The sequence below is a fragment of the Pongo pygmaeus genome, chromosome 10 (assembly GCF_028885625.2).
Source record: "Pongo pygmaeus isolate AG05252 chromosome 10, NHGRI_mPonPyg2-v2.0_pri, whole genome shotgun sequence".
Classification (NCBI taxonomy): Eukaryota; Metazoa; Chordata; class Mammalia; order Primates; family Hominidae; genus Pongo; species Pongo pygmaeus.
Window position 1 is genome coordinate 82,788,792 of NC_072383.2, and position 15,150 is coordinate 82,803,941.

The following is a 15,150-nucleotide window of genomic DNA, read 5'->3' on the forward strand; positions in this document are numbered from 1 at the left end:
AGAATTTTCCCCAAATAAATATGCAAAAAATCTGTATATAGAAAACAGAGTTAGAAGCAATAATATTTCTTGAATGGCAACACAGCTCTCCAGTACAAATAAGTAAATAACATAATAATGAGGGAACAATTGATCTCTTTATTTATACCACCAAAAACATACCATGTGAAAAGCCAAAAGAACACAAAAAAACTGATATCACACACCTCTTGGCAAATTTGCTGTCTATATTATTAGCTAGGGCTTTAATTTAAACCCAGGAAAAATGTTTTCATTCTAAGCTAGAGGCAGTCTTCATTTTCTGTTCTTTTGGGCCCCTGACCTTAGTTGTCTACAGCTTGTGGCTCAATTATGAGAGAATAATGAAGTAAACATATGTATGCGTGGGTCAATTTTTAAAAAACTCAACCTTCAATTCCAGACTCTGCAAAACTAGAGGAATTTTGAAACTGGGGAGGAATTTTTGACCCCTATAGCGCTCTAGGAAGTCAAAGAAAGAGAAAATACCTCACACAAGATGCAAAATACAATGGGAATATTCATGAGGATAATGGTCTCTGAATTGTCTGTGCTAATTATAATTGCTTCACTCTTACAATTTTCGTCTTATTCTGTCTCTGGGGAGCACATCCAATTTGCACATGGAACCCCCACACAGTAAAGAGTTGCAGTCGTATAAGGATATTTTTAAACTTTATTTTTTCAAGCTCCAGAGCAGAGTCTGATACTCCCCCCCATCACCCCCCTATATTGGAATCACCATGTGTGGGATCCTTATTGTATGCCTGGAAGGAACCGTTTTGCCCCAGACCTCTATAATAGTTTCTCTTTTTTTTTTTTTTTTTACTTTTATTTTAAGTTCAGTGTTCCAAGTGCAGGTTTGTTACATAGATAAACTTATGTCATGGGTGTTTGTTGTACAAATTATTTCATCACCCAGGTATTAAGCTTAGTATCCGTTAATTATTTTTCTTGATCCTCTCCCTCTTCCCACCCTCCACCTTCTGAAAGGCCCTAGTGTGTGTTGTTCCCTGCTATGTGTCCATGTGTTCTCATCATTTAGCTCCCACTTGTAAGTGAGAGCATGTGATATTTGGTTTTCTGTTCTCTTCTAAAGAAGTGAGGTAGCCAGCTTTTAGAAAATGCCTTTAATTTTTCTTGGACATAGTACAGTGTGCTCAACAGTTATAAAGCCTTAATAATAATAGGAACAATAATAATAGGAACAATAATAATAATTCATAAAAACCCCCAATTCACAATTGTCTCCCTCTTCTCACAACTATTCTTACACTTCAAATACTATGTGTAAAACAAACTTTGCATAGAATACACTAATCAAAATGGTTCCTTTATTCCTTGCTTCTTACTGGGGACATAATTAGAGTGACTTGCTACCTCTTTTTCATTGTTCAGCCTTTATATAAAAATATATTACACAACACACATTCAGCACACATTGTCAGCTCACAAAATTTCAAAACTGCACACTGAACCCTTTATTATCAAAGGTGTCATGTTTCCATTAAAAACAACCACAATAATAAAACACTACTAGTGTTATAGTCTGAAAGTTTGTGTCCCCCCAAAATTTATATGTTGGAATTCTAACACCCAAGGTGATGCTATTAGGAGGTGGGGCCTTTGGGAGGTAATTAGGTCAGGGGAGTAGAGACCTCGTGAATAGAATTAGTGCCTTTATATAAGAGACTCTAGAGAACTTGTTATCCCCTTCAGCCACGTGAGGACATGGCAAAATGACGGCTATCCATGAAGCAGGAAACAGGGCCTCACCAGACATGGTCTTTGCCAGTGCATTGATCTTGAACTTCCCAGCCTCCAGAACTATGATAAATACATTTCTGTTGTTTATAAACTACTCAGGCTATAGTATTTTGTTGCAGCAGTCTGAATGGACTAAGACAACTAGTACATCACGTAGGATTTGCTCAGTGCTGGCAATACAAGGAAGATTAAGACATTTATAAAATTTTAAACTAAATCCAGGTTTATTTCTTTCAAAATATTATCTGCATCATAAACTGAGATAGAGGTGAATTTTAACCTTTTAACAGGGCACTCACAGTCTTTTAACATCTGGACCTGCGGCAGCTTCTCTCCTGTTGCCCCCTTCACTCCTGATCTCTGACTGTCATCTGACGTATGTAGCCCAGGACTCCCTAAACATGCATTCCCGTTGCAACTCTTGTCCCAGAATATCCTCCCTTCTCTGTTTGAAAATGATCAACTTATATTTTTACATCTCTGCTCAAATATTACATACTTTGAGGGGAAAATGCCTGATTCCAAAACGAAAAGTTAATGGCACTGTTTAAGGTACCCACATAAAACTCTGATAATAACATTCATTATATTGTATGCTGTAATGTAATATCTATTTACAGGTCTGTCTTTTTCAACACACTGTAAATGACTTGGGACTATGTTCTTTTCACCTTTTTGAACATATTGACTGCTTAAAGGGTTTTATCTATGTGAATGAATGAATCAATCAACAGGGTCTGCTATATTGTCACATTGCTAAAACATCTCTGGTTTCCATGAGGCAAAGCTATATCTCTTTTGTTCATCAATATTTATCCTCTCCGAGAGCACTTACTCCATGAGAAAACACTGACACATTAATATATGAACAAATTACTTATAACTGTTTTTAATATTTATATGATTCTTAGAATATGCTTCAATTATAATTTTTATTTTTCTCACTTCAAAAATATACATAAATTTTCATATCTTTTTACAATGTAATTTGTAACTATTTCTTATATGTTTGCATCATAACTGCCTTATAGAAAAATCTTAACACTTTGTATTAGTCTGTACATGCAGAGTTCTAATAAAAGTTAATATAATGAGACATAAAAACAATATACAAGTGAGGTAGTAACAAATATTGTCAATTTAAAATAAGTATTTCATATTCTGTTTTGAATAGTTTGAAACTTTCATATCTCCAGAAGGGAAGAATATATTTCCTCAAAGCTAGCCTCCCAAAAGTAAGGATCTTAAATGTTTCAATGAACAACTGGCACAGAGTTCTTGCTTAAAATCTCTCACTTCAAGTAGACCCTGGCCAGACTTCATCCCAAGCAAAACAGAAATTAGTCCTTAAACTGAATGCCTGAAGACAGTGAAAAAAGAACAATCAGAAAGCCACAAACAGGTTCTGGTTATCCTTTGCTATCAAGAAGGCAGTCTGAAGTTTTTTAAACACTTGAAGCTATTTTATTTAGTGGTATCTTTGGCTAAGCTTGTTTTTTACATTCATTTTTACAACTTGCAAATCTTCTTAGTGAGAAAACTACCCACACCCCTCATAATTTGTGACTTAAGGAAAATAGACTACTGGGACATAATGTGCTGCAGTGTTACTTAACATTTTTCCTTCATGTCAGAACACTCTAAACTTTAAAGTAATTATCAAACACAATGAAAGAAAGAAACAAACAAACAATAATCTTAAAACTTTTTTTTTTTTCCTTTGAGACGGAGTTTCGCTCTTGTTGACCTGGCTAGAGTGCAATGGCATATGGCATGGTCTCGGCTCACTGCAACCTCTGGCTCCTGGGTTGAAGCGATTCTCCTGCCTCAGCCTCCTGAGTAGCTGGGATTACAGGCACATGCCACCACGCCCAGCTAATTTATTGTATTTTTTGTAGAGACAGGGTTTCTCCATGTTGGTCATGCTGGTCTTGAACTCCCGACCTCAGATGATCTGCCCACCTCGGCCTCCCAAAGTGCTAGGATTACAGGTGTGAGCCACCATGCCCAACCAATAATTTCAAACAGTTGATTTTGTGTATCAACTATGGGTCTGGCTAATGTCCTTCTACAACAGCTAAATAAAATTATAATGTTTCTGATAATAGTTCAGGAAATTGTTACCTAATTATAAATGACCTTCTCTTCTAGAATTTTGCTTTCATTTAACAGAATGCAAATTGTAGACATTCTGGTTACTTCAATTTATATGTGTTATGATAAAAAGGTGATAGATGCCTTTAACTCAGTTATTGCACAAATTCATCTGTATGGACTAATACTGCAGAATCTGGCAATTTAAGTAGTGTAGAGAGAACCTACTGTTTTATTTGTTAAAGGTATCAAAAGCTCCTGGAAATACAGTCAAATAAAATAGACCTGTATGGAATTATTAATCACTTAGTGCTTCAACAAAATAATGTGATTTTGAGTAATTAAAGGTCTGGAGAAGGAAAAAAAAATGTATTCAAATGGCTATCTGCTTCTATCAGTAGGTAAAGCCAAGATGATAATAGCCTTCAGAATTTTAAATAATACAATTTGTCTTACTATGGGAATGCTCAAAATAGAGTCTAAAAACTTTGCTAATGGTTCCCATGAGCAAGAATATAACTAAAAATATTTAAGATGTTTTCTCTATGCTTTATATAAAAGCATGAGTACTAAAGCTGAATTGGGTTTAACTAAACAAATGGTATACCAGGCACTCTTCTTATTTTCTATTTGTTCCTATTTGTTTTCATCTTCCTTCTTTTTTCCACCATTTTCTAAATACTAGTTTCTTCCATTTTCTTAATGCTAGTCTTCAAAATTTTACTATTCTTTTTCCCCAGAGACAGCCCATTGAAAACCATTGCAAAGGAAAGCAGTTATCAAACTGCTGACATGTTCTGCCTTCCACTTTATCACCTCACAGTCTTCAACTACTTGGAGAAGTTTTATTATATCCACTATTTCTACTGTACCTTTGTTTTCTATTCAGAACACAGATCCCTCCTTCACTTATATTGATTGCTTAGCATGTGCTAGGCTGTGTAGTTCTTATGAAGGCAAAAATTAGAATAAATAGGAAGAATCACTGTCTTTATTTTTCATTTCTTTAGAATTATCTTTTAGGTTTTTGTGGTTGGCTTCTTACAGGTTGTTTTACATACCAGCACTTCAGGGACCAAAGTGAGGGTGGATTACCTGGAAATGTATAACCTCATATGTACATATTTAGGATTTAAAGGAGAGAGAGGGAGAGAGAATCTGCAAAGTCAGGAGATAAGCTCTTATGAGGCTGCTGTATTGGGCAGTTAAGGCACAAACACACAAACTATGTCAGCCAGAACAGAGTAAAGATAGTATAGAGGACTCTAGGAAAGTGATTATTCTCCATAATGCTCTACATTTTTTGTAAGGAGATAAGACAGGCCTCATCTAGGCTACTATATTGCAATAAGAACTTCCTGATCTAGGAATTGGCTTTTTAGGAAATATACCTCTAGAGTTAAGTGGTAGGTATCATTTTATTCCCATGCTGAGTTAGCTCAGTCTTTTAAGGCCAGCTCTTGCTAAGCCAGAGCCAACTTACCCAACCTCACCCTATGGAAGAGTCACCTGTGCGCAGGTTGTTCTCACACAATCTCCTCACACACTCTCCTCACACTCTCTCCTCACAGGAAAAGGCAGATTGAGGCTGCTGGGTCAGCCTTGATAGCACAGACAGAGCCTGTGCCATATCTGGCCCTGTCAAGGGGACTTGTGCCTTGTTTTCGTCACTCCTTCCTAGTTCTACTGTTCATGCTTCTAAAATAAACAGGACTTGATCACACACACACACACACACACACACACACACAATAGTTTAAGGGAATTTGAATGATTCTCCAGGGACATCTAAATTATGAGATTAATTTTAGCTGTAGTAATCACAACAAATCAAAATAGTTTGAAAGCAATCTTGATATACCTAGGGGGTTATGCCAAGTGATATATTAAAAGGGAAAAAAATAAGGCTTATTTCTAATACTAAATTTTACAAAGCTGAAGACAGAGTAAAATATAAGGACCCTAGAGGTTTCCACTGATGGGTTTCGTCATATAAAACTGAATTATATCTAAAGAATAAAGACAAAGCTCTCTCATTTAAATAAACTCAAGCATCATTCCTTGACATTGCTGCAAGATCATTGTCACAAAGGAGTGTGTATATGGGGAGAGTATCAGGATTACCCAGGAAAATTATATTTAATGATTATTGTTTTTAAAAATGAAATAGAGATAAATGCAAAACCATCTAGAATTTTAAGAAAAATAAGTATTTTTTCACTAGCAGGTTTGAAATTTCACTTCAAATATAATACATATAAATTGCTTAATAACTGAAACTTTTCTTCTACATTTCAATTTTTTACAGGTTCAGGATTTTAATTACATATTTAACTTCAACTGAATATGTTATAACCAAAAAATAGAAAAAAGTGTAAAGAAGGATAAAAATAGGCTTAATTAAGGATTTAATATGAAGGGTGTTCATAATTAGATAAAATATATTCAGTTTTAGATTTAGATCAATATTATTTATGCTCCTTTAAGGTCTACGACCAAGAGCAAATCAATTTATCCATTTCCTATATTCAAAAGTGATCCAATACTTATCATTCACCAAATACTTAAGGAGTCAGGACTATTCTGGGCACTCAGCCTACAGCACCAAACAAAACAGACAAAAAAGTCCCTGCCTTCATGAAGCTTTTAGCTTGTTTGTTTGTTTTGAGGAGAGAGAAAATAAAAATAAACAAACCTATAGCATATTAGCCAAAGATAATTCATAATTGGGTAAAAAAGCTGGAAAGAATATATAAAGAATGAGTGAATTTATAATTGTAGATAGAAAAGCCAAGGAAGACTTCAAAGCCAAGGAAGACTTTTAAGCAAAAGCCTGAATGAAGCACGAATGTCCACATGTATGTGGGAGAAGTACAAGCTTCCCAAGCAGAGGGAACGGCATGTGTAAAGTTCTTGTTCATAATGTCGAATAACAGCAATCAGGCCAAGATGGCAGGCTAAGATGACCTGTTGGGAAGAAAAGCATACAGTGAGTTCAGAGAAAGAGCAAGGTTTACTATCTTACAGGGCTTTTGATGCCTTGTAGAGGCTGTGACTTTACTTGGAGCCAGCTGAAAAGACCTTGAGGGTTTTGAGCATAAGAGTGAAAAGAACTGACTTATATTTTTAAATGATCACTTTGGTTTATCACAGGGCAAGAGTGGCAGAAGAAGGGAGTCAAGTTAGGAGGCTATTGAAATAGAAATAATTCCAGTGAAATAAAATCATAGCTTGGACCATGGTGAAGGGTGGTAAAATGCGGTTAGAAGATAGAACTAAAAGAATTTGCTGATTGACCAGAGTGTTAAATAAAGAGAGGAGAAAAGGACAACACCAAGTAATGGGGCTTGAGCAAATGAGTTCAAGAATTTAACGATCATTGACCAAGGTAAAATCTTCAGCACGGCACAAAATAAGCAATTAATATAAATGGAGGAGGGATGAGTGTTCTAAACAAGAAACAGAGGTACAATAGAAATAGTGGATATAATAAGACTCCTCTGAGTAGTTAAAGACTGCTAGGTGATAAAGTGGAGGCAGAACATGTGAGCAGATGAAGCACGCAGAAGTCAGTTTACAGGTTCTTGTAGGACATCCTAAGCTACCACTATCTTGTGTCAGTTAGGAAAGAGAGGCAGAGCTAACAATTTGTAATATGTCACATACATACATAATTCATGTTATTATAAATTCTTGACTCTGCCCCTCTTTCCAGAATAACAAAAAAATTCAGGTATTCAAAGAGAGAAGAAGAATAAAGAACAAAACACCGAGAGAGAGAGAGAGAGAGAGAAAATACATATAGAGAAACTTCATTATGTTTGAGTTTCCCATTCAAGAACCCCTAATGTCAGTGCCACCACTTTATTCCCCCATATTAATCACAGGAGTCAAACATTCCTCTTTTGAGTAAATTTGTACCGGATTCCTGTCTTTTGCTAAGAAAAGTTGTAACTAATTTTGTCAACTTATATGCTAATCAATAATATTCATCCATTGATATGGAGTTTTCAGTAGTAAACCAAACTCTTCTTCAATATATAATTAGTATTAAGTTCACATCTCTGCTCTAATTCCAATTTAAGTATTTTTCTGTCATTCAGCTGGCCCTATTTCATGTTACAATTTTATTTGTCACATGCTGATCTGTATTTTATACTCTCCCATATTACTTTGTATATTACTTAATATAACTCCTAACTAGCTTATTCTTTCTCTGCAATTGTTCACATTTAGCCTTTAAATTGCAGTCCTTTTTATCTCAGTAACTGCAGCTATTTTTATTCTTCATACCTACCAAAACATTTCTAAGGAAGTTCACTCTTCTCCGTTAGATACTCAGAAAATTCTCCTTTTACGGCTCAGGAATGCCATATTACAGCTGTGTGGTCGTGTGTGTGTGTGTGTGTGTGTGTGCATGTGTGTACATCTGTTTTCATACTCATATGCATGTTTTTAGGCTAAAGATGTATATAAATGTGTATGAACAGAATAAAGAATAATTACAAACACCTATGTAACTGCTATGCAGGTTAAGAAAAGGAGCATTGCCATTGTCTTAGAAGTCGTTCTGTTCTCTGCCACGTGTGCCTGCAATAAAGTACATCTCACTTTCTCTTGTCCCTACAGATGACTATTATTCTGACTTTTAGGATAATCAGTTCGCTTTTTAATACCTATTCTCTATTTATGTCCTTATATAATATAATTACTAGTTTCACACTTATATCTAGCTTACTTTTGCCTGTAAGTTATATTCGTATTGATGTATATGGCAATAATTTATTTTCACAGATATATAACATGTAATTTTAAGACTACTGTACTTTTTATGCACTCTCCTGCAATAAGGTTCATAATTAGCATAAATATTATAACCCTAGGGCTGAAGATTTTCTTGGAGAACAATTTCATTATTCAAATAATATTCTATAGCATGGTGTCCCAAAATACATTCTGGAATGTTAGGGAAGTGAAGTGTTAAACAGATTTCTTTACACTCTAACTTCTAGAATGGTTACATATTCTAAAGATAATTTGAATCAACATAAGGGACATATTATGCAATGTGTTTACCGAACAAATTTAACTAGGGTAAACCTTGTTCAAAGAATGTTTCTTAAGAAATATGTTTCAAAGAAAATACTTTGACAAATAGCACTCAGGGGTTACTTCCTGTATCAAATGCTCCTTCTCTTCTAGTCTCTCCTTCACTCTCATCAGCCTACAGTTTTGCCCTTTATAATTTCATTCCCATGTATGTGTGTGCCATAAAGTGACATGGATTTTTTTTTTTTTTGTCCTTTGGAGGAGGTGGTTTTCTCTGGATGTCCATATGCCCTTTTGAACCCTATTCATACCCTCTTACTGTTTCTGAGAAAACAATCAGCTTGATGCCTCTCTTAATTATGCCCTTCTGCCAATTCCACCTTTGTGTTTTCATTTATTCCTGGACTCACAGCTGAGATTGGGACTACAGTAGTAATATAGTCAGTCAATAATATGAATAGCATACATAATAACCAAACTCAAGATTTTTCAAGACCTATTATAAAACTCAGCATCTTCCGCTGTCAGAGGCTATTATAATTTGAATAAAGCATTTGAAAATTACATTTCAATCCAAGTCTGTTTTTCCTATAGTGATGATCTTATCATTTTACACTGAATTATAAATTGAATGCAATATTTTACAGAAGGTCCCTGCTTGAAACCTAGTAAAATTCAATTAAGTTAAGAATAAGTTAGCTTTTAGCAGCTCAATTTAATTTTTTATGCCACTTGAAGGGCCGAAGATGTAAAGACATGTATCCTTATTTTTAGGAACAGACCTGAATTTCTTCAGAACATATCAGAACGCTTCTGCATCTTTAAACTTTGATGCGTGCTCACTTTCATCCATTTTTCTGAGCTAGCAGTGCAACAATTTCTCATTCTGTTTGTGGTTGCCACCTTTACAGGGTAAACAGTGTCTCCTATGATAAAGTGACTGTGTCAGGCTAAGCTTCCTTGACATACATTAGGACACACACTCTCACACTCCTAGAGTGGCATTGAGAACTCTGATAACTGTAAACAAAAATTATATTTTACTTGCTGGCTAACAAGAACTTTGGCTTTTTCGATGAGTTTTTCAGCCTGAGGCACAAACACACACAAATGATTTTGTGAGAGCTTATAGATTAAAATCACTGCTTTAAGCCTAAAACTAATTTTTCCACATTTTCCCAACATGTCTTAAAAATCAATACAGGAGAGTAATTTAAGAGAAATTACAGAAAGGCATGTCATGAAACATTCTTAAACAACCTAACTTACTTTAATTTTAAGTTAACATCGTATGCAAACAAGTGTTTTTTACCAAATGGCTTCCTAGACCCGGACAAAAACCTTGTTGCTGCATGCAGGGGAATTCAATCATATTCAAAGATGGCATAAGGATTTAAACCAGAACATCTATTTTTATGATGATTAACTCTAAGGAATTTCTTCTTAATTTCACGATCACTGCATAGGAAGTAGTCATAACAAGGACCTTCTCGCATGAAAGAAGATGAGATAAACTCTCACTAATTTGAACTATTCTCATTGAATGTAAAACTAGTATGAAAGTACTAAAGAATGCACAAATAAGGGTGTTGCACAGTCTCTGGCATAGTGTGATGATGGCATTAGCTATGATAGTGGTGTTAGTGGTGGTTCTGACAGTAATTGTTAAATTCAATAATCTGAGAGGAAATGAGAAAATAAATTGTTGCCTAATTTGGAGATTTAGGATTTGTAGAGAAGAAGATATAATGCCATCTTTAAGTAAGCTAAATTAAAAAATACAAAAATAATTGTTTGAATGCAGTTTTCACTGTACATGGGTAAATATCACGCTACCCTGATTTTTGGGCTCCCTAGAATTTGTCATATTCATGTTAATAGAAATCTTACTGCATACAGCAGACAAAAAATATAAACACAAATAAGGAGGGTTTAAATGGAGGACATCAGACTTAGCTATAAACTGTGTTGTGGAGAATAAAGACAATTTATTAATATCAAAAAATAAAATCCTGATGATCTTGACACTAAAAAATAATTATAATTAAAAAGTGGCATAAAAATCTGGAAAGTATGTAAAAATAGTAACACAAATGTTTTAAATAAATGAAGTGCAAAGAAGCAAACAATTCATAGGAAATATATATGTTATTTTTGAAACTGCTTTATTTGAACTTTACTGAGGTACAATTTACATACAATAAAATATACACATGTTAAGTGTACAGTATGATCACGTTTAACATTTGTATTCACCAACGTATCCACCATAATCAAGATAAAGATCATTAGCGTCACACCAAAAAGGTCCCTTGTGACTCCCTTGCTGTCAACTGAATGCACTACTCTCCTCGAGAAGCCAGTGATCTGCTTTATGTGGTTAGATATTAATTTTGCCTTTCCTAGAATTTCATATAAATTGAGCCATAGTAAGTATTCTTTGTGTCTGGCTTCTTTTGTTCAGCATAATGTTTTTCAGATTCAGTTGGCTATTGCATGAGTCAGTCGTTTGTTCCTTTTTGTTGCTGATTAGTATTCCAATATATGGCTACATCATAAGTTGTTTATTCATTCACTGGTGATGGACATTTGTATTGTTTCCAGTCTTTGGCTAATATGAATAAAGCTATTATGGATGTTGATATACAATTACAGGACATGTGTTGGCATTTTTAAGTAAATGAGGCAATGCAATTCTATTTCTGGACTCAGTATTGTATTCATTTGTTCCATTCATCTGTCTTTTATACTACACCAAATTGTCTTGATTCCTGTAGCTTTATAGTAAGTCCCAATATCAAGTAATGTAAGTCCTTCAACTTTGTTCTTTTGCAAAGTTGTTTTGACTGTTATAGGCCTCTGCATATTCTTCTATATCTATGAAACAGATTCTTATACCTCTCCCAAACCTGACAGAAAAAAACAAAAACAAAAACAAAAACAAAAACCTGATTGGATTTTGAGTGGAAATGTATTGGATCTATAGATTAATTTGAAATAAATTATTTCAGCAATACTGAGTCTTTTAATACATAAACATGATATATCATTCCATCCATTTGGTTCTTTAACTTCTTTAACTTTTTGATTTTCTGTATAATCTTTTGTTAAATTTATCTCTAAGTGTTTTATGCTTTGAATGTTATCATAAATAGTCCATATGAATTTATCTTCCATTTTTAAATTGCTGTGTACATATAAAATTACATTTTATATATCGACCTTTTATCCTGTCATGTTATCAGTACCTAGTAGCTATTTGAGACATTCTTTAGAATTCTCTACATATATAATTGCATTAGTCCGTTTTCATACTGCTGATAAAGACGTACCCAGGACTGCTGATAAAGACATACCCTTTCTTTGTGATAAAGACATAAAGAAAGGGGTTTAATGGACTCACAGTTCCACGTGGCTGGGGAGGCCTCACAATCATGGCAGAAGTTTAAAGGCATGTCTCACGTGGCAGCAGACAAGAGAGGAGAGCTTGTGCAGAGAAACTCCTATTTTTAAAACCATTAGATCTCAGGAGACTCATTCACTGTCAACAGCATAGTGCAAGAAAGACCTGCCCTCATAATCCAATCATCTTCCAAGGGGTTCCTCCCATGACAAGTGGGAATCCTGGGAGTTAAAATTCAAGATGAGATTTGAGTGGAGATACAGCCAAACCATATCAATAATCGTCTTGTCTGCTGATTTATCTGATTTTTGTGTATTTTTATTGCCTTATTATACTTAGTAGGCTTGCAGATAAAATATTAAATAGAGTGAGACAAATCCATGTCTGTTTTCCTGAGCTTTCTTAGGTGGATATCATTATCTGATGATACTTGTAAGTTTCTCATAATGTTTTTTCAAAGTCTGAGAAAAATTCTCTTCCATTACTCTTTTACTAAAAGTTTTCACCATAATGGTATTGTATTTTATAAATTCCTTTTTGGGCTTCTGTTTCCTACTTTGTGACGTTATTATAATAAATTGTATTAGCTGTTTTAATACATTTTAAAGCAACTTTGCATTTCTGGCATAAATTCTATTGGCATAATGTTCTATTTGCATTTATAGGTGGGTCTTTTTATAGTACGTTTGGATAATTTTTGCTTGTACTTACCTGAAAGATATTGATACGTAGGCTTCTTAAAAATTTGCAAGAACTTTATAAAGTTTAAATGTAAAGCAATACTAGTATCATGAAATGAATTCGGAAATATTTCTAATATTCTTTATTTTATGAACAATATTCTGTAATATTAAATGTTTGAGATAATTCATCAATAAAGGCAACTGGGCCTTAAATTTTTCTTTGCAAGATGCATTTTCAAATAAAATTTTAATTTCTTTAGGCCTTTGTACTTTCTACATATTTTCGTGTTCATTTTGATAGTGCGTCTTTCATGGAATTTATCTGTCTGATAAAAGTTGTATAACTTATTATTGTATAAGTTGTAAAATTTACACATTTATTAGTGTTCTGATCTAACCCCACTCAAGATTTGCAATTTTAAAACTCAAGTACTCAAGGGAAATTTTTAAAAAATTGCCTGAGTTTGTATGCTATTTTAGAACAGCAACAAATATACATCTTGTGCCTCTCTGAACAATTTGTCCTAGGAATTTTCACAAGTTTTGATAAATGGTTAATAATTTTCCTTGTAGAGAATTTACACCTAAGTAATATGATCATTTTATACTAATTTTAGCAATAATATAAGTAATCTTTTAAGTAAATTATTATTTAGAACATATTTTTGTAAAGTGTATTAAGAAACATTATTTGGAAGATCCTGAAGGAAGAGAAAACTATTTCACAATATCCATAAGTAAAAGAATCAGTTGTACTGTTTTGAAAGTACATTATAGGCAGGAGTCATTTTTGAAAGCATCAAAAAAGAGTTGATTAATATCTTTCAAAGAGAAGGTGGTCAGCAGAATAGAAGGAAAATTCCCAGTTATTAGACAAATATTTAGTCTATGGAATCCTATATTTTCTCACTGTTGAAACTGGAAATTTTTCTTTTTTACTATTTTTTTTTTTTGAGACAGACTCTAGCTCTGCCACCCATGCTTGAGTGCAGTAGCACAATCTCAGTTCACTGCAACCTCTATCTCCCCAGTTCAAACAATTCTTCTACCTCAGCCTCCTGAGTAACTGGGATTACAAGTGCATGCCACCACGCCCAGCTAATTTTTGTATTTTTAGTAGAGACAGGGTTTTGCTTTGTTGGCCAGGTTGGTTTCCAACTCCTGACCTCAGGTGATCTGCCCACCTCTGCCTCCCAAAGTGCTGGGATTACAGGCATAAGCAACAGCACCCAGCTAAAGCAGGACATTCTTTTTGTCTCATAGCAATACAATTACCTCAGAAAGGAAAACTTCAATAATCAAAAGTCTTAAGAATTTTAATAATTCATCTTCGGGGTTCACACAAATCACATATTTTTGGAAATTACATTATAACTTATCTCATTGTTTAAAGAATAATGTTTCCCTCCAGGTAGGTTATAATTTCAGTTATAGAATAGGGATTAAAATTATAGTTTATTGTCAAATAATGGCAACACTATTCAGTAGAGTTTTGTGTCCTTAGACAATTCAGTCTCTTTAAGCTTAACTTCCCTCATCTGCAATTTGTGTATAAAAATTAGTCCTTCTTCCTGGCATAATACATGTAAACCAGAATCTGGCACATAATAAACCCTAAATCTATTTTAAATAATGATAATGAGAATGACAGTAAGATTATCTGTTGATTCTTCACTTTGTTTCTTTTTTTTCTTCTTCTTCTTGTTCTTTAGAGAGATTGGAAGCTACTGTTCTCTTAGGCCGAATTATGTCTATGGCCTCATTTGGTATGGCTCATGACACAAGAATGGTTTTGCATTTTTAGAGGGCCATAGGAAAATAAACAGAAAACAGGGAAGAAAATGCAGCAGAGACCTCATGGCCTGCAAAGCCTAAAATGTTTCTTACCTGGCCATTGAGAGAAATGTAACTGAGTCTTTGCTGAGTTATGTGCAATTAATATATATATTTAATTTTGTATTTAATAAACTCTTAGTTTCTCTTAGTCTACCTGAGGAAAAAAAGTGAAAGGAATTCAGTAATCATATAATACCCTCACATTTGCTTAATTGATTATCTTACTCAGGATAGATAAATAAAAATAATAAAAGAAACTCAATTTAAGGACCATGTTTTGAACAATGTGGGTAAAATTTT